The sequence below is a fragment of the Pteropus medius genome, unplaced genomic scaffold (assembly GCF_902729225.1).
Source record: "Pteropus medius unplaced genomic scaffold, Ma_sr-lr_union100, whole genome shotgun sequence".
Classification (NCBI taxonomy): domain Eukaryota; kingdom Metazoa; phylum Chordata; class Mammalia; order Chiroptera; family Pteropodidae; genus Pteropus; species Pteropus medius.
The window spans coordinates 8,687,256-8,708,497 of record NW_024352784.1 but is presented as its reverse complement, the minus strand read 5'-3'; the positions used below and the strand labels follow the sequence as shown (position 1 = coordinate 8,708,497).

Below are 21,242 nucleotides of genomic sequence, written 5' to 3'. Positions count from 1 at the left end.
AGCAACATTATAACTTCCATGGTCTCTGGGCACTTTCACTGTCTTGGGTCTTGTTTGCCCCATATAAAAAATTAATATATATTTATAATATATAAAAATTAATATATGCATATATTATTTTTATATAATGACTGCATTGGTATGAAGACAAATATAATCCAGGCTGGATTATGTTGATTTTTACTTCTACTTTTAATTTTTTCTTCTAATTAAAACATTTTCGTTAGCGCCTAAAAGTCTCATGGTCCCTAAACACTACACCTATTGTGCTTAATGGTAAGTCAGAGATGGGAGAGAGCAAAAAACAAAGACCCAAGGGGAGGCATGACTTAGAATGCTTGGAGATCTATAGAAAGTGTAATGTGACAAAGGCTCAGTAGCTTTTTGAAAACAGCCTATGTAAGAAGTAGATGTTGCAGCAAAATTTGTATGTGAAAATATGTAAAATTAAGACAAAGTTTTAATTAAATTATATTACCTTCACTATCTGTAATGCACTTCAGTATTTTCTATTGTTTTGTTGTTTTATACTGGTCATCCACTAAATGTTATTTTATAAAAATTGTGACTTACCATTTAAAAACCCCTGGTGTTAGAGAAAGGAACAGGAGAAGTGGAGAAGGAGCCAGAACAAGGGCACAGAGGTCCTGTACCGCATGCCAGGTCTGTGGACACTTTCCTGATGGACAAGCTCAGACAGTGTTTCACGCAGAGGTATGAAGTGACGGGATCTGTGTATTTAAAAGCTCACTCTTAAGGGCAGATTGAAAGAAGGCAAGCCTGAAAGCAGAGAGCCCAACAGTAAGGGCACTGTTAGAATCATATGATGAGAGATGGGGAATTTCAAAGAAGGAGGTGGCACTGGCGAAGTGAGGAAGAGGCGAGAGATAGAAAACATGCAGGAGGCCAAGTGCTCTCGACTCAGTGCCCTTTATTTCAGTTTTATTTCAGATATAAGAAAACAGAAAAGCTTCTTATTCTTCTCATTCTCCCATGCAATTTAATTAATTTCATATATACATATAAATTGGCAACTTAGTCAAGAAGATATAACTTCGGTGGTTTAGGGAACTAACTCTGAAGTTATCCAGGTTTCTACTCCAGGCTCCATCATTTACCAACTGGGATGTCTGAGACAACAGCCTTATTCTCTGTGAGCCTCAGTTTCTCCATCTATAATACAGGTGATAATAGTACTTTTCTCACAAGATTGTTGTAAGAAATAAATGGAGGTAAGGACACATAAAGTGCTTAGCATAGTGACAGCATATAGTAAGTACAGAATAGAGACTTACAAAAATGTATTTTGAAAGCTATGTCCTTATCCTATAACTTTAGGGAAAGGGAGGCAAATCTAAAGTTTCCATTTAAAAAATATACTGTATGACTTTGAATTTGAAAACCTCTTTCTGTCAGGAAGCCAAATTTTATCTTTCTTTCCAGCTGTGTGTTTGTGAGTGCATACGAGAGTGTGTGTGTGTGACATACTTTATTACTTTGGGGTCATATGGCTTACACATCCCATCTCACTATTATGTTTTCACCTGACCCTCATGTAGTGTCCTATACCTTTAAGTATTACAGGTCTTGCTTTTTTAAAGCTTGCAAAATGTTCCATCATGGACAAATAGCAAGTGCCAGTGAGCATTAGACTCTTGAGTTGCTTCTAATTAAATCCTATGGATTTAATATTTTCAGGTTATTTAAAAATCCTCCATCAAGTTCTTCTAAATTTCCCTTGGTCCCTTTCTTCCTTCAAGCTTGCTACTTTTGCAAAGAAGTGGGGGGAATCATACACACACATTGAAAACCTTTGAAATGTCTACCATCCTCCGAGAGCTCTGAGTGGTGCGGTAATGAATTACTTTGAGGTTAAGTTATCTGACTGTCTTGCAATGAGAGATCAAACCTGAAGGTGTGTGTTTGCTTCCAATTAACACCAACTGTTGGGATTTGAAAATCATGTATTTCATTCATTAACCTTCAGAATGGTATTCAGAGGGGAGAATATTTGAATTTACAACCTATAAATTATAAATTTATCAAAAGCAATAACATTATTGTAATGTTCGTGTTAAGGACCGTTAGTATCCTTAGTTTCTATAGTAGATCATGAGGAGACCATGTCTGCCCTGAGGACATCTTTTCTAACAATAAGAATCTTGTATCCTCTGCAGTGGAGAGAAATTTCCACATGCATTCTCTCTTGTCATCTTCACCATAACCTCAGGAGGACGTAGACCAGAGGTTATTATTCTCACTTTATGGATGAAAACTGAGTCTCCAAGAGATCAAGGGACTTGCCCAAAGTAATACTCTTACAAAATAGTAAAGCCAGAACTTGAAATCAGAACTTTTACCTTCAACTCTCCTGCTTTTTCTACCTCTCCAGGTACTGAGTACAAAAAATCAAGAAGGCCATTGTAGGCCAAAGTGTAATGTCAGCAGTTTTATTTCATGGCCCACTGTCTTTTAGGAAATACCCTCCCTCCCCAGGAAACATCCACTGATGTGGCAGGGTCATACCTGTCTGACCCTTCTTTGTCCTTCAGTTCTCCCATTGCAGACTGATGGGAAGAAGGAGGTATGATGGGGTGGGGAGGGTAGGCAGCATTGTAGTATATTTTAGAAGATCACAGATTTCAACATCATACACAAAAGTTCAAATCCTGAATCTGCAACCGTCCATATTTATGGCCTTGGCGTACTTAAATGCTTTGTTCTTCATTGTTGTCAACTGTGAAAGTGACCACAGTACTTATTTGTGAGAATGTGTCATCTAGAATGATTTTAAGGACAAGTGATTAAATATGTGACTAAAGGTTCTCTTTAACAATAAAAACTTTTAATTGTCTCTTTAAATCCAGGTTGATTAACAAAGCCACTCAAAGATATCAGAATTCTGAATCAGCTTCTCTATTTTGTTTTGCTTTCCCTTCATGGTTGAAATTGCTACCATGGCTTCGAACATCGGATCCTCAGATAACAGCACCCAAAGCAGGAAAACAGAGTTGGGTGTTCTTCTTATGCATCTCTCATTCTCTCTTTTACCAAGACAGAGTCTTGGGCTCTTTTCCAGAAGACTCTAACAAACTTCTCTTTAATTTCCTTTCCTTGTCCAAGTAGATTACATGCCCATTTCTGTACCAGTCACTGGCAAAGGGAATGGGGCTGTCACAATCAGTTAAGACTATCCCATGAGTTATCTAAGAGTAAGGTAGGAGCCCTCCATCCGTAAACATATCTTAACTTACTTGTGAAAAAAAAAAAAATGTGAGCAAGGCAGGAGTGTAGGACAATGACTAATGAGGAGGTGCACAATTGGTGTGCCATAAAAGGATTTTATGTTTTCTATTTTTGTGATGATTAGAATAGCTATAGGTTGTGAGCTTAGTATAGCACCTGGCACATAAAATATCTCACTGAATGCCTCACATCAGTACCAAGTTTGCAAGTTAGACCAGCATGCACTAATTTTGTGACTTTGGGAATGCCATTTTGTGACTTTGGGAATGCCATTTAACCATAAGTCTGATTCCCTCATCTTCAAATTGAGGATATGAATTGCTACCCCACAGGGTTATTGAGAAGTTCAAAAATGAAATAATGTCTGGGCAAGAGTTTTGTAAGTTATTGAGTGCTGCGCAAATGTAAAGTATATTTAACATTTAGAGTCAAAACTGCGAAGTTGAGTAAAGCAGGGTCAGACTGCCATATTAAAACAGATATTTGTGAAATGCTAATAACTGAGTGTAAGATTTTTCTGCGTTTGGAATTGTGATGCTGATATATAGAACATCAATCATCTCATTGTTCTGAACATTTCAAAATAAATTTAAGCTTTTGTTCTTGGCCACCTTGTACCTAAATATAGTGCAATGCAAAAAAAAAAAAAAATCACATGCATTAAAACTGAGACACAAAAAAGACCAACTTTTGTGCTGCTTTATCCAAATTCCCCCTCACAGCTCAGCACCTGAAATTGCTAATGATATCAGTTGGCTCCTGTTCCCCCAAGTCCTTGGGCTCCGAGTCCACATAAAAATGTTTTTGACATTCCAGTTGCAAGAATATTTACTCTGTCCCCGAAGCTTTAAATGCATCATTTCCTTTAATATTCTCAACAATTCTACAAGATGTTGACTTTTATTTCCAGTTTTTTTGGATAGAAAACCAGGGCTCACTGAGATAAGAGAACCTGCTGAAGTCTCATAACTGGCAAATGAGGAAGCCCAGATTTTGACTCAGTGCTCTCCAGCTCTAAAGTGTGTCATTTCTACTATTTCTCTGCTTTACCACCTTTTCAAAAAGTCCTTTCCAATTGAACATCATGGAGATGTTTGACCTCCTGGCTTCTTTGCCTTACACATTTATAAGGCCAATTCTGTAAGTGCTCAGTTTGCTATAGAATTCCATTTGAGAGAATCTCTAATAGTGTCACTCTCTGAAGCTCAAAATGCACTGCAAAGCAGCCCATGTGCAACTATACCCACGAAAGTTGGGATGCAGAAATGTTTATTGGAACATGCTCCCTGGGGCAGAAACACAGATGTCTATCCTATAATGAGATCTTAAAATTCACATATTCAGTCTTTAATGTTGCCAAGAAATAATAACTGTCTTACATGCTGAGTTATCACATTAAATACTCAAAATACATGAGTGTAGTAAGTCTTGCTATGCTTATTTTACAGAATAAAAAAATGCAAAACTGAGACTCAGACCATGTGATATTCCCAGTATCACTCACTTTAAAAGATTTACTAGTTATCAATTTTCAAAACAGTGATGCATAACAGACAACTTCTAAATCTCAGTGGCATACAACAGTAAGTGTTTGTCTACCATGTGCTAGGACACCTGGGATCGACTAGATGATTCTGCTGATCTTGGCTGGGCCTACTCTGTATCAAAGAAAGAGACGCTGGCTGGTGGCTGATCTAGAATGTGAGTAGTGCAGTTATATGGACAAAGGAAGTGCTCTAAGGAGGCACTGAAAATTGGGACCATTACTGTAATTTACCACTAGAGATTTTTTAAATGTCATTAATGTTTTCTAAATGCTTTATAATAGATATACCCCGGCAAAAGCAGGTCAACAAAAATCTCTATAGTTAGACTCCAAATTATATAGACTCCAGCAGTATGACTGCCAGATTCCAGTCTTCCCTGCAAAATGTCTTCTGTTATTTCTGGGAGTTGATAAACCTTACCTGGGTTTGTGTTCTCAGTGAGACCAGTGGCATCTATCATATTCTTCCTCCTCTTGAAGCCATATCAAGAATATTCCTTATCACATCACCTGGGTCTCTGCCACAAATGCTCTCTCGTGTTGCTTTAAATATGTCACTCCCAGTTATGTCAGAGAGGTGACTGGGTCCGGCCACAGGTGACATGAAAATCTCCTCTACAGTTCTGTGCTACATTTTGACGCCAAGACTGTGTGCCTCTCTGGGTCTACCCAGGGCCTTCTGCTTCTCTCTACTCCTCATCTGCTACAAGAATTCCACAAGAGAAAGGAGAAAAAATAAGTAAGCAGCTTTTAAACACAACTCCAGCTTAAGGAAATAATTTATGATCCCAAATGCAACAGTTACCTTCAGGTTAAGGGTAGTTTCATGCTGTCCCAGGACAAAGGATGGGTATTTACTTCACATTCACATTACTAAAAGGATTATTTTTTATTTAACTCATTTTTTTATATAATATCTACCTTGGGGAGTCCCAGTGTTAAGCCTGATCCATTCTGATAATTTATCCTAAAGCAAAAAGAAAAAGAGTTTGTCTTCAAAATAAATCTAATTCTCTACTTCTAGAGATAAAAATGTGAAATTTTACCTAACAATTATTTATTCTATTCTATCTTTGTATTTTCTGTATCCCAGCTACTTTGATATCAAATTTCCAAAATCTTAGGTTCTTGGCTAAGATACTTATTTCTGAATGATAAGAATGTGAATAATATTTTGGAGATGTGATGTCAAGGTAGATTTCATCATGTCTTTTTGCTGGGAAGTCCTCACCAATTGAACCAGTTTTGTTCATTGCCTAGGACTATTAGGAATTCATTCACTGCACTTCTAATTTTCTGTGGCTCAAGGCTTAGATTTTCTTAACCTAAAATGTTGGAGGTAGAAGCTGTTGACATTGGTTCGGTAATGTCATATTAGCCTCTCTTTCAGTATTTCAAAATGGCTGCTCCAAACATTCAGCATTCCATCATCTTTAACTCAGGAAGGGCAGAAGGAAGTGGGGAGGAGGTACCAGCCATCTCTCTTTTTTATTTAGAAAACTAAAAGCTTTCCTAAAATATCCCAACAAATATCCTCCTACATGTTGGTCAACAAAACTGAGTCCCTTGGCTACCTGAAGCTCTAAGGCAGACAGGGAAGTTGAGTAGTTGGCTCACCTGGCACCTTACAATGGAGGCAAAGGATAAGGTAGTGGAGCCTGGATGCTAACATTACTGGTCTAGTGTCTTCCTCAAGAATTAATACTGCTGAGAACAAAGGAATCACAGTTCAGTTTTGACTTTCAAATACATGTTGTTTCAAGTTTGTAATAACAATAATCTTGATATTCAGGTTTACTGAGAGAAAGAAAAAAATAAAAAGGAGGTATTAAATTATTAAAGTTGTTCATTTGCATAGCAATACAAAGGCTTGATCGAGTAAGGTAGATGCTGTGCAACAACAAGTGAGAAAGAAAATATATATCCGAACAGCAGTGAGGAAATTGGAAGCTTAACCGAACTTCTGCACCCACTAGTCCCTGGCCAGGGTTGAGGGAAGAGAAATGATGGAAACCTTGATAGAAATCCTAGATCGACTGAAGGAGGATCCTGCAGCATCTGAGCTGATACCTGTAGTAGGTCCAGCCCTCTGGCACCTTGTAGAGAAATATTTGTGGGTTGTAGACTGGTCACAAAGACACACATGTTGGCATGATGGTATAGGAAAAAAATGTAGCCAGAACTAGATGTTAAATGTAGTTAGTCTTATAAATGTAATTTTTGTCTATGGCCATGCTATCCTGAACAAGCCTGATCCCATCTGATCTCGGAAGCTAAGCAGGGTTGGGCATGGTTAGTACTTGGATGGGAGACCACCTGGGAAGACCAGGTGCTATAGGCATAAAAAATAAAAAATAAGAGATTGTAAGCTGACAAGTTCCTTGCAATCTATAACGTCAACCAAGGGTTGCCTCGCCTAAAAAAATAAATGTAATTTTCACAACCTCATAAGGTAATGATGGAGTTTCACAGTGGCACAGTAAAGAGTTTAGGGTCTTGGTAAGCTTCCACTTGAAGCTTCTGGACTAGGATGACTGGTGTCCTCCAGAAATGCATGTCCTAATTGAACCTAATAATGTGATCTTATTTGGAAATAGGGTCTTTGCTGATGTAATTAAGATGAGGTCATACTGGTGGGTCCTTAGTGGAATATGACTGGTTTCCTTATAAGAACAAAAGAGACACAGAGAGTGAAACACACACACAGGGAAAATTATGTGAAGATGCACAGGGAGAACATCCTGTGATGACAGAGGCAGAGAATGGGGTTTGCAGCTGTAAGTAAAGGAATGCCAAGGACTGCTGGCAATTGCCAGAAGCTAGAAAGAGTAAAGAACAGATTCTTTCCTGGAGTCTTCAGCAAAGAGAGCCTGCCAGCTCCTTGATCTCAGACTTCTAACCTCCAGAACTGTGAAACATTACATTTCTGATGTTCTAAGCCACCTCATTTGGGGTACTTTGTTAGGGTAGCCACAGGAAACAGTATAGCTTCCTATAACCAAATAGTACCTTACCTTTGTACAAGCTAACACCACTGCCACTGTCTTGAGCAGTCTCTTTCTGCCAACCCAACAAAGAGCTCATTTTCCTCAAGTCTCTAGTTTAGTCCCCTTTTGGACATCTTCAGTGTTTTCCTTGCCTACAGAGTCCATCCCAGTGGTGGGGAAGTATACCAGAAGGAGCACAGACAACTACCAACTTACTTTTTCTACATTTTATGTGAGGATTATCAACTAGCAAACCACTTCCCAAGAATTCCTCAAGACTACGAATGTGGCCCTGCATAACAATTTAGATACCCTGTCATCCTTTATTTTCCCTCTCTGTTGCAGTTGACAATCAGTGGATCATCAAGTCCTACTGTTTCTGCCTCCAACTTCTCTTCTAACTCGTCTCCCCCGCTGCCTCCTCCTATTGCCCCATTTAAAATCCTTATATTTTTCCTATTCCTAATGGGTCCGGCTTCTTCAAGTCTCACTCTTCCTAACTTTGTCCTCTATACTATAGCTGTAATAATCTTTCTATAACAAAGGTTTTATTACTCAATGTCCTTGTGCAAAACACTTCAGTGGCTTCTCATTGACCTCAGTTCAAAATCCAAACACCTTACTGAGTCTGAATCAGTTCAGCTTCTCTAGAAAGCAGACAGCAAGACAGAAATGTAATAGATTTGTGAAAGGAAATTCCTGTGAGTGATTAGGGCAAGAAAAAGTAGTGTGGGTTGGGAGAGCTTCAGACTATGGTGCAGATTTGACACCTCTGAAGGTGGAAAGAGAAAGGAGGAGAATTGAGTAGGAAGCGCTGGAGACTGCAATACAATTCTGAGAAAGTCATGGTCAGGTCAACTGGGGAGTCCTAGTGCATAGGCTGCCTTTAGAAGATTCCCGTGTTGGACAGAAAAGGCCCAGCTCTAGTACCTCCACCGTACTCAGACATTAGCTAAAAATCCCTGGGACATTGAGGCCTCAGCGTGAACCCAAAAGTCTGGCAGCTCAAAGCTGTCAGCTAGCTAATACTCCTTACAGCAGGTTCTCAAAGAGATAACTGGGTGCCATACATTCAGGGCTGCCACAAAGTCAAACAAGAGTTTCCATCATCTTGTTCTTGCGAATGTCTCCAAACTCACCTCTTATAGTTCCATGATATAGACTCTGAGTCCAGCTATGAAGCATCTGGAATGGGTAATATACTTTTGCTTTAACACCTTTGTGCATACACTCCTACTCTGTGCCTGGACTATCATCCCCCTCCCACCTAGTTACCTGGCTAACTCCTCTTTCTTTATGTCTAATTCTATTTATATGTCTATTTCTCACCCTAGACTGTAAATTTCCTGAGGGCAGGGGCTTCTTAGTTTATATATTGAGTCCTATTAAAAAGCACAAGTCCTTAATCTTGATTAGTTCAATAAATGCTGGATGGATAGATGAATAAAAATATATCTTCCAGAATATGGTAAAGTCCCAATGTCAGAGGAGATGTTCAGAAGTAGCATAAGTTCAGCCTTTGGCAGGAAAGTCGCTAATCTATTTCAGACAGGTGAGAATTTCTGAAACATTTTAACATTGACACAGGGAGATTTCTCTAGTACTGCTAGTGTGGGTGTTTCTTAATGTCTAACCTCAATCTCCCCTAATGCTATTGTTAAGCCTAAAAACCAAATTAAGAATAACATAAGCAATTCTCAGACAACAATTTGCCACACTCATTCTAAAGCAAGAAATATATCCATTATTCTTGAAATACAAGTGAATATTTGACCAGCATAATTGTATCTATCCACTCAAGTGACAAAACTAATGTCTGCACCATACTACAACAATTAGCTTAGTGTGACTAATCCAGTTACTTTCATATAGCCATTGTTGGGGCCAATTATAAATGTCTTCTGCCTCCTTTGAAGTCAGTCATGCCATCAGTAGCTAATAATGTGCTAGAAGTCCCACACATAGGCACGGTTTTTATATCAGTCATGTTCTTACACTGGCACCAGCAGCCAAGATAAAAGCTAACAAAGGATGACCTGCCTCACTAAACAGAATCAAAACAACTAATTTTGTTCATTGTTCTCTGTAGACATTAGAGGCTGTTCGGTGGACTCTTTCTTCTTTAGCTAGACTCTAACCACAGAGAATGGGCCTTAATGAGTGAGCTCCAAAGGAAGATAGATGAATGGAGAGGGTCCAATGCTGTGACTGCAGCTGGTTATGGACAAACGGGAAGTACCATTTGGTAGCTTCCAAACATCATGGGGGATAACTGGGGAGGAGGCCATAAAACTAATGAGATTTCATACAACCTCAATTTGAGATCAAACAAAAAACAATAGCAACAACAACAAAATCAGTATAAAGAAACATATTTATATTGTAGTCCTAGATTGATGAGATCTGAGTTGTGCTTATAAAACATCTGGCTTTTCTAGATCCTACAAAACTTGAGAGCACATTCTCTCTCATCTTTTTCCTTTTGAAAATCTTCACTCAGTGATGCCGCTGCCGGTGGCCAGATGAACAGCTACATAATTGGGCAAGATGACATCATCACAAGGGCTTCTCAGGGAATTACTTATGAAATATTGGAATAAATACAAATTAGTATTATGGCATTAGAGGGAAATCAGAAGCACTAGATTTAAGTGAGAGTGAACCTTTTCAAAGGGTTTGTTTTGTGGTCAAATGAAGAGTGCACCGTTTACTTTTTACAAGGAGTTCTTCAGACACTTTTCTAGATAGTAAAGGCATTTCTATTTATACCAGTTTCCATGATAATTTGTATGTCCTCTCTCTTTCTTCCTACCCTCCATTCTCCTTACCTCTCTCTTCTTTCTTTCTTTTTTTTCTTTCCCTTTCTCCTTGTCTCATTCCTTTTTCCTTCCCTTCCTCCATTCCCCTTAAAAATTCCAAGGCCCTGTTATCTTGAAAGTATCAGAAAACAAGTTATTTTGGTAGAAAATATTTATCAGAATACATTTCTAGAGAGATATAAATATAGTTATGGATTCCAAGAAAGGGAGTCCTTAGCATCCGGAAGAGGCACCAGCCAGTACAAACATTGCTGAGCAGGTGTTGTATATCTGGCCCTGAGACTGAAGGTGAGTAAGAGCTAGTCCTTGCTCAGATATATGTAAGTGCAATGAGACAAGGACTATGATAGAATTATGCACTGCTGCATAGTGTGTACAGTAGAAGAAAGTAACAGAATAATTCTAAGAATTCCTTCTTGGAAGTGACATTTGAGTGAACCTTGATTTAAATAACAGTGGTTGGCAAACAAAGAGAAAAGAAATAGAGTCTTAGGCCAAGGACGAGCATAAACAAAATCACAGAGAAGAGCGATAAGTAGTTCAATGTAAGTATCTTGGTAAATAAGGAATTGGTGAAATGTGACTGGAAAGGGAGACAGGATCCATGTCACAAAGATTTTTTTGGTTCTACTTAATGACTTGAATTATCCAGTAGGCCATGAGGAATCACTGATGCCTTTTAACAATAGAAGAGTGACATGGTCAAGTTATTGAAAAGAAATCACTCTGGCAACAGTAAGATGGATGGAGGGTGGGGGAAGAGCATAGAATCTCGAGGTAGTGATACAACTGAAGGAACTATTGCAATCGCTCTAGGAGAGGTGATGATGTCTGAAGCAAGCAGTGAATTGATAGAGATAACTTGAGAACTGTCTAGGACTTGGTTACCAATGAATGTGGGGCTGAGAGAGGAGACAGTTCTGATTTTGTGACTTTACTGTGATGGGAAATATAGGAGCAGAAGAAAGTCTGAAGAACGGGGAGGAGGAAGAAGTTGAATTTAATTTTGGCCATGCCTAGTATGAAGTGCTAAGGATGGGCCAAATGGAGAAGTCCAAAAGGCAGTTGTTACTGATAAGCAGCTGAAAAAGGAAGACTAGTCAGGAAAGGAGATTGGTAGTTACTGGTATACACACACGACCTCAAAGCCCTGAGGCTAGATACATCACTGTGTGTGGAAATCATTGCTTACTCTCATTATAGGTTAAGTACAACCAACTCTCTTTTTTTGCATTTATGATAATCACTAACGCGTAGAGTCCTTAACAGCCCACAAAGTACTTTCACAACACTTATTCTATTTGGGTCCTGTCCCTTACACCACTCTCCCTTGTACATACTATCCCATTTTGCACACCAGGGAAATGAGGTTGAGTGTACAAGAGATTGTCTCTGTGTCACACAGCTCTAAATGGAGAAGCTAAGACAACAAGTCTTGTTCTTTGGTTTTAAATTCTTGACAAGTTTAGGTTCAATTGTGTGTTGGTTTCCCTCCTAACACTATAAGCTGGAAGAAATATCTTATGTACCATTGAGTTATCCTTGGCACAGTGTTTAGCATATAACAATATATAGTCATATCATAAATTAATATATTTCTTGTCATCTTTTAAAACTATATTCCTGTAGCTAATTTTCCTTGGTTTTTTTTTGGTTGTTTTTGTTTGTTTGTTTTTTAATTAACTTCACAGTTCATAGGGATAGTAGTCTAAACCAAACTAATTGTTTCTTTTTCCATGTGTAGATGACATTGTTCATTCTTTGGTTATAGAACTTAGCATAGTGAATTGTGATCATTTGTCTGTGTGTCAGTTTCCTGCATTAAACTGTTAGCTTCTGTAGGTCAAGGGCATCATTAATTAATAATTAAATAAACTTCTCATTTGCTTTGTTAAGTGATTGCCAATGGCCACGCCCCTCCCCAACCCATCCCTGGCCACAGCCACTCTGATACATTCTTCTGAAACTTGGACAAGTCTGCATTGCAGTAATTAGATTACTAGAGTGTAATTGTCTGTTTGCACCTCTCCTATAAGATTGTGAGCTCCTCAAGACAGAAACCGTGTCAGTTTATATCTATGTCCCCAGTGCTGAGATACAAACAATTACACAGGAGCAAATTAATTACTGCCATGGAGACCTATGCATGTGATAAAATCAATACTTATTTATTAAATAAATGAGCGAGCAAATTCAAGATAAGTTTAGTTCTAAAATGTCAGAACAGGTACCTTAAAAACTAGTCATCGTCTTCATTTGCAGATGAGAAAAATAAGGCCTAGAAAAGATAATATATTGCTAGGTCCCACACATCTGGTCGGTGGCTCCAAGACCTTTGTCCCTCCAATGCAGGGAGTGAACCAAGGAAACTGAAAAGGAAGAAATGCATATTAAAATATTCTATTTCTGTAACACCTAGCAGGGAATACAGAGAAATTGAAAAAAAAAAAAAAGGAAACATAAAATTAAGTGTGGCCATTATTGTCAATTAAGCCAAGGTGAATGGATAAAAGAATTCATCATTTCAAGTTGTGCAGGATTTGGCTGAAAAAGAGGCTTGAAGCTTTAAAAGCTTTTCAAAGATGTATAGCATTTTAGCAAGACAACAACAAAACCCAAACAGCTTTCAGTGTTTATATTTCATCACAGAATTAGAAGCAATGTTTAAATATTACAAGCACAAGCAATGCCAGTAGCAATTACAGGGTGGTTTCCTTGGCTCTTCCCCAAGGATTTAGGAAAGTTGAGCCCCCAGAGCCAAACACTATTACTAACTCAACCTTACAGTGACCCCAGAAATATTATCCTTATTTTTTATGTGAGGGAACTGAGACCCAGATTACCCTCGGTCACACAGTTGGTAAATGTGGAGCACAAGGATTTACTCCTAAATGTTTTTTATTCTAAACCCAAATGTAAACCACCCTAATGATGCTGAAGACTAATCTAACCATTCCTGCCAGCCAGAAACCCAGTCCCTTGGCTTCTTTGGTGGGCTGGAAATGCCTTCTTTGAATTGTCCCGGACTCTTTCTTTTCACAAAGGGAACACTGATAAATGTTTCAAGTTTTCCCACTGCTTGGAAAGATGGGTCTGACTTAAATGTACAAAGTCATGGGCAAAGACTTTAGGTTTGTGAATTCCAGCATAAATGTTACAACATCCAAATAGATCAGAGGTCATTTGTTGATGGCCAGATTTGAGCCAAAGGTAAGGGTTTTGTTTTGTTTTGTTTTTATGCCTAGAGGGTTTTTTTAATCAGTGAATATTAAACAATTAGGCAATGTTACACAAGACTTTAGATTTCTAATGTTTCTTGAAAAAGCCAAAAAATCTGTCAATATTAAGTCCTCCATTGGCTAGAGCTGAGAATCAGCCTCACCCTTCTAACAAGACTTGTATGCTCCGTTTCACTAGAGCTGCCACCATTCCCTTTAGTCTCCCTAATTTAATCCTGCTGGGGTCACTACCACCCCCTGCCTGGCTTCTTAGGTATTTGAATATGAGACCCATAGAACAGATCAATAATATATCGCAATACTAAAAAGTCTCTAGGTATTCTTCCTTCTTAATAAAATGTCTAGTTATGCTATTTTTACTGTTATACTTCAAAAATTGCTATATATGAATATAAAACACATGCAAAATAAAATGCCAGGTTTAGCTCCGGGGGTTTCAAGAAAAGTGACACATTTTTAACCCAGCACTTTAAAAAATGTCATCAGCTGTTTCAAGGTTTACATATAGTTAAGGCAACCTCTCCCATGCAAGCCACTTTTTTCTTTTTTTTACCATCAGTCTTCCCTGCTCCTCTGACCTCATTTACCGATAGTATAATTTGTCTTACAATCCTACATAAATTTACTACATAAGTAATTTCCCCCCAAGGCTGTTTTTCTATGAACCCTGTGCAAGTAAATTGCTTATTTTTCCTTTCCCAATGTAGAGCAGAAGTCACCATGACTTCTTGTACAATTTCAATGCAGAACAGTAGTTTCCTCTTTGACTTCCTTAAATGAGAACCTAAGCACTTTTTTTTAATGTCACCTTTGCCTGCTATTCTCATCCAGTTTACTGGGGCCAATCATTTATCTGAAACCACAAGGGGAACCCTTTGGGTGATGCATCCATGTTCTTAGGTGACCTGAACCAGTAGAGTAGGCTAGGAGCTTCATGCAGAGGCAAGGAGGAGACAGAGGACAACCATTTTTAAGTCCAATGAAAGGAGACATATTGCAGGAATCCATTGGGCTGGGTCATCTCCCAGCAAAATTGTGAATGATTTGTGTGTGTGTGTGTGTGTGTGTGTGTGTGTGTGTGTGTGTGTGTGTGTGTGTGTGTGTTCTTTCATTTAGTCTTTGGTATTTTTATTGAACATCTTACTGCACATCAAGATGAGATAGTTCTACTACTATGACAAGCCTTTTATGTGCATTAACATATTTAAGTTTGACAGAAATTTTACATTGTATATACTCTTATTATTTCAATATGTCAAAGAGAAAATTGAAATTTAGTCAACTTAAATATTCAGCCGAAGTCACACAGCTATTAAGTGGTAAGAATTTGAAAGTTCCCAGGCTGACATAGAAAGCCCCAGTTTTAAACACTCTATACTTTCCAGCTTGCATTTATGCCCACAGTAATTTATAAAACATAAATGTCACTGATTTAAGGTTATGGGTGCATTTCTAAGGCACTAACAGTATGAGAATTCCTTGACTCTTCCCTTTTCTCAGATCTCAGGGTTTGTAGTCACCTTTTTGCCTCGGTTCCTTTCTCCCAACCAACACTCACTTCTTAATCCTATTCTGAGCACACTGAAAGCTTCATGTGAATCCAAGTCATGAATGCAGCCTATTGAAATTTAACAGGGTATCACTTTAATCCATATCAGCCAAGCACTTTCCTATTCACCATAGTTTACATTTGCGATTCCTAATGCCTCTTTATTAGGTGAGTATTTTTATTATCAATATTTTATCTGAAAAGATTTGACAGAGAAGTGAAGTCACTTGCAAGGCCATGACATTTGAGGAAGCCACCAGCCTTTATTCAAAAACACATAGAGAGTTTCATCAGAAATTATCTTCATGAGAAAGGCTCTCTTGTTACCTTCTAATCATTAATCATTTTGATGATATACTACTTCAAAAGTATAGTGGCCTTTCAATCATGAGCTCAATAACATCTGGTTCACAAATGAGGCAAGTCAGGTACCTCCAGGTAAGTGCCAAACCTCCTCATGAATTCACATTTCAGCCCTTTCTGAAATGAACAAGTGTAATATTATAAGGAAAGGTTGTGCATTTTTGGATTTAGATGAGTCCAGATTTGACTCCCAGTTTGGTTGAGCACCAGGATTGGACACTCGTCTAAAACAGTGGTGCTCAAAGTGGGTCCCTGACCCAGCAGCATTAGTGTCACCTGAGAACTTGTTAGGAATGCAAACACATAGGCCCCATCCCAGACCCCGGACTATTCTGGATGTAGAGCTCAGTAATCTGTAGTTTTAACAAACCCTCCAGGTGTTTCTGATAAAGTGTGAGAATTACCACCCTAAACAACTTAATATTCATCAAATAACACTTTTATCACAGTGTTTCTTTGAAGATTAAATAAGATAATGCCAGTGAAGTTTATGTAAAGCGTCTGGTCCTATAATATACTAAAAATATGATCGTTTTCAATAGTTGTTGGACTAGACTGGTAATCATGGCAATATTAAATGCATAGGCTGTTGGAGCTCTTTGTACATCATGTAGATAAGTAAATGTTAGCTCACTTCCTTAAGCTCCCGAACCCACCTCACACATCTACTGCCCCAACACAGATGCCCAGAGACCAATGAAGAGCCAGATTTCTCCTTAAGGTCCTTTTCTTTCTGATTCCTCAGCCCCACAAGGCTACCAGCTCTTAGTGGCTGGGTCAAGTCACAATTATATCTGTATGTACCTAGTTATTTTAGTTTTGCAAAAACAATCATTAAACAAGGAAAGCATGACTAGAACCAGTGTAAAGAGCCTGGCCATAAACACCACATTAGAGAAGAAAATGTAGAACTTATTTGAGGTAGGTGACATATTCTCATGGCATTCACCAATTAATGGAGTCCCAGAGAAAGGCTGGAAAAACAATGAAACCAAGTAACTTATGGTATTTAAGGAGCATCTATCATTTGACAAAGTTGCCAGTAAAACATGTACAATCTAGATTTTAAAATACAAATATTAAAAATATTTCTCAAGTCCCTTTATGATCTGGTGATCTTCAGAAGATTTTCATAATCTGTATATCATTGGACTCACAGGGGTCCAGAAAAAAATATTCTGTGTTAATACTTTATGGAAAAAAAAAATCAGAGAAGGGTCATGAAATTCAACCAGTACCACACAACAGGTGATAAGGCCAAGACTGAAACACAGACACATCAATATATTCTGTTTGTAATATCCTCACCAGTCATCTCCTGACCTACCCTATTTCTAGTCTGACTAGATCCTTTAGGATCAAACTTAAAATTCAATTTCTCCTCAATTTCTTACCTAGTCTCTTTAGTACAAGGAGCCTTTCCTCTGAATGTACAGACGTTAAATGTCCTTTATTAATTATTCCACTCCTGTGGCAAATATCCATGGAATGCCAGGTATGAATCAAGTTCTGTTCTAGGAATTGAGGCTGTGTAGACTTGACATTCTGGTGTAAAACATAGACATAAAACATGTATACAATAAGATACATGTCACTATTCAAGATTACAGTACATAGTATATGTACTGTACTATGAAATAGAGAAGCACCATGCTGAGGAGTAAGAGATGAAACCAAGGAGCTCTCCATGGAGAAGGAGCATTCTTGCTGATATCTGAAAAACATGCAGAAGCCATCCATATAGCAACTAATGGCAAAAGCATAATAGTATTTGAAGGCCCTGAGGTACATGGAAAGAACTCAAAGAAGGTTAGTAGAGTTGGGAAATAATGATTAAGAGTGACAAGTAAGCCAGGGTTTTGTACAGAGTATTATGGGCTGCAATGAGATAGCACTGAAGATTCTTAAGCAGAAGGGTTACATAATCTGATCCGTGTTTTAACAAAATCACACAGGCTATGGTGTGGAGAATGGATTGGAAGAATCAAGAATGGTACTGGGGATACCAGCTGACAGGTTATTGAACGAAATACAGACAAGAAACTTAAATTGGCGTGGGGGGTAGTGGGAAGAGAACTGATAACTTTAAGGCATATTTGGGAGGTCAAACAGGCAGCACTAGGTGATGGATTTGATATAGTGGGAAGAAGAGGAAGAAATCAAGAATAATTATGGCATTTTTGCCATGAGCAAGTAGATGGATGGAGGTGCCTTGCACCTGGATAGAGTAAACTTGGGGAGCAGTGAGTCTGTGAGTGGAGGAAGACACTTAACTATTCCTCCCTTATGCTGCTAATCAGAAAATATTTTCCATTTCATTTACATAAACATATTTTATGTATTTATGATGTCTTAGAGGACTGTGTCTGGATGGGTTTTATTTGTCATTTACCCATCCACCCAAATAAAGTCCCTTGACTATAATAGGAGTTCAAGGAATATGTTTGAATAAATGAATCTAAATAGTATTCACCCTAATGCCTGGAAAATGGTAAAGGTTTAGTAAATGTTAACTATTGCTATTCCACAGTAACCAAATGCCATTTGCGAACTGACCCTGTGTCTCCCAAAAGCTTCCATAATTATTAAATGCAAGGTGGTTTAGTGTATAACCAAATCCCTAGGTCCTGGCGCATTTACAGTTTAACAAAACACTGAAGCTCCTAATTAAAAAATAATAAGCCTGTCTATTATGGTGACACAGGCATGACAGGGCAGTTGCATGTGCTACAGCTGTTACCCTGCTCTTTAAGCTTTGCCCTCAGAGTTTTCAATTAAAAGCAGCACTGAACTCACTCCTCATGCCATATGCAAATCCTGAAAGCCTTTTCTTCTTTCTTTGTAAATTGTTAAATGAAAGACAGAGTGGAGAGGGATATATGACACACACACACATACACACTATATTGAGTACCTAAGAGTTTATAACCTTTCATTTTCACTTCCTCATCCACTTCGGCCCTTGATTTGCTATGTGACCTTGAACAACTTTTTCACTTCTGTGTGTAATTAAAAAGACAACAACAGTACAAAATCTGGTTTCAACCTGCATGACTGAGATTGGATTTAGAGTAGTTAACACTATTCCCAAACACTTCCAAAATATCATGCTGAATATAATTCTCATATTTGTATTAGTAATTGAGCATATTTAATGCCACAGTCAATTTAATTCTATCACATTACCCCAACACTTGTAAGTGTTCTAACAGGGACTATTCTGAGAATTAGCAAACTTTATAATGCAGAGTTATGGTTGTTCAGGAAAGTATGCTAATAGCATATTTCTATAACTTGGGCAGTCCTGTAAATGAGACTAAATGGGCCAATGTAACAGGATTTGAGAGGTCCCGGGACCCACATACTCTGGAGAGTACTCTTTCCCAGAACTTGTCTCATCATGTTAAGGTTCACCTTTGGCAATTTGAGGTGATATCATAGAAAGACTCTGTACTATCTACCTATTCTATTAGCACACATTACACAAAATTGTGATTACTTGTTTCCATGACTGTCTCAGTAAAGTATAAGCTCCATGAGGTTATGGAAAGTGTCTGATTTTCTCTCTCTAATATTTCCATTAATCAGTGAAAAACTTGCCACATTGTAGGCCATCAATAAAGCACTATTAAATAAATTAGTGTATCCATGAATTAGCATGCCAGGTGGAGTTGGACAGATGTGAGTTCAAATCTCAACTCTACTACTTACTAGTTATGTGACTTTGACCAAATTACTTATTCTACCTGGAGTGTACTATTTGCATCTGGGTTCAATATCTTTCTCAAAGGTCTTGAGGATCAAGTTAGGAAATGTGTATAGGATACTCAGCTTAGTGACAAGCAAACAAAAGGCAGGCAATAAATTCAGGCTTGCTTCTACCCACACCACTGATTTCGGTTTAGTCAGATCTAATTCAGCATTTATGCCAAATCCCTGGTAGGCTCATGGAGGACAAAAGAAACACACACACACACACACACACACTCTACAGTCCTTGCCTTCCTGAAGCTTGAGGAGATAAATTATAAACATGAGATTTTTAAATCAATACAACCCATAGACCTAGAGAAGAGAGGGCTCTGCCCCAGGCTATGCACTTTGGAGGGTCCTCTTCTGGTCCTCCTCTGGCTGTGCCCTTCTCAAAGCGTGAAGATTCTGTGAGTACAAGGGGTCATGCATACCCAGAGTCCATGCCCAACTTCGAGTCCCTGCCCTGTGTTTACAGAACCCCAAACATTCTTGCCCACAAAACCCAAGTCTTCTTTCAGGACCTGTGCAGGCAGCTTCTGGTATATCTTCCTGAGTCAAGATTGCACGTCAGGTATATGGATCCCTCAGAATGAAAGAGTCAAAGGACACGGATTTTTAAGGATATAGTAGTACGTGAACACATAGGCTGAGATGTTCATACATGAGCATATACATGCAGGGACCTCTGCTTAAAAGGATATATAAAATAATAAATTTAAAGCATAAATTCAGAGCCAGAGAGAGCCAGAGAGATCTTGTAAGCATGATGGGGTTTTTTTTTTGGTTTTTTTTGGTTTGTTTTTTTTCGATAAAATAGTAGAAGAGAGTAAAACTGGAGTACTCAACTCCTGTCAAGTCAAATCCATTGAAGTGGAAAGGAGCAAATTTCAAGAAGAGGTGGCATTTGAAGAGTTTGGACTTGTGGAGATAGGGAAATGAGCAATCCAAGCAGATATTTAAGCAAGGTTAAAGAATCAGGAAATGATATGGCATTTGAAGAAGAGGGAGAAATCTGTTTGAGGGCAAAATATTAGTCTTCTATTGCTGCTTTAACAAATTACTACAAACTTAGTGATTCAAAACAACACAGATTTATTCATCTGCAGTTCCAGAGGCCAGAAATCTGAAGTGAGTCTCTCAGGGCTAAGATCAAAGTATAGATCGTAGTTCCTCTTGGAGACTCGAGGAAAAAATTTATTCCTTGCCTTGTTCTGCTTTCAGAGGCTGCCAGTATTCCCTGGGCTGTGGCTTCATCAGTCCAATCTTCCATTGTCACATCTCTTGTGTGATCTTTCTTTTTCTGCCTCCCTCTTAGACTCTTATGTTTAGGTCGGGCCCACCTGGAATATAAGATATTTTCCCTTTTTCAGAATCCTTAGTCATAGCCACAAAGTCCCTTTTACTATGGAAGGAAATACATTCATAGATTCTAGGGATCAGGGCATGGGGGACATATTTGGGAAACATCATTCAGTCTATCATAGTTGTCAGGTCCTTATACACCAGATTAAGAAGTCTAGATTTTATTCTTAAGAAAGAGGTTTTAGTCACTCTGACCGGAATCAGTTATGTAGGTAGAAAGTTTGCTGGTAAATGTTCATATGCATCCACTGTGTGTAGAGGGAACTGAAATGACTTCAAGAGCACGCTGATTACTTCAAAAGCTTAAACTTACCTTCAGCTGGTGATTGCCATTTGCAAATTCTAGCCTGAATATTCTAATTTGTCAAATCTGAAAAT

At 38.3% G+C, this 21,242-nt stretch overlaps 1 long non-coding RNA gene and 1 other non-coding gene across 3 annotated transcripts in view; both read left to right on the top strand.

Annotated features, from left to right (window-relative positions):
• The window catches only part of LOC120590409 (uncharacterized), a 672,254-nt gene that overhangs the window by 595,699 nt on the left and 55,313 nt on the right, over window positions 1-21,242 (top strand). The gene's annotated exons all lie outside the window — the stretch shown is intronic.
• Window positions 7,015-7,133, top strand: LOC120590609 (5S ribosomal RNA). Its single transcript, XR_005649735.1, has one exon. It is a non-coding gene; the product is annotated as a 5S ribosomal RNA (ribosomal RNA).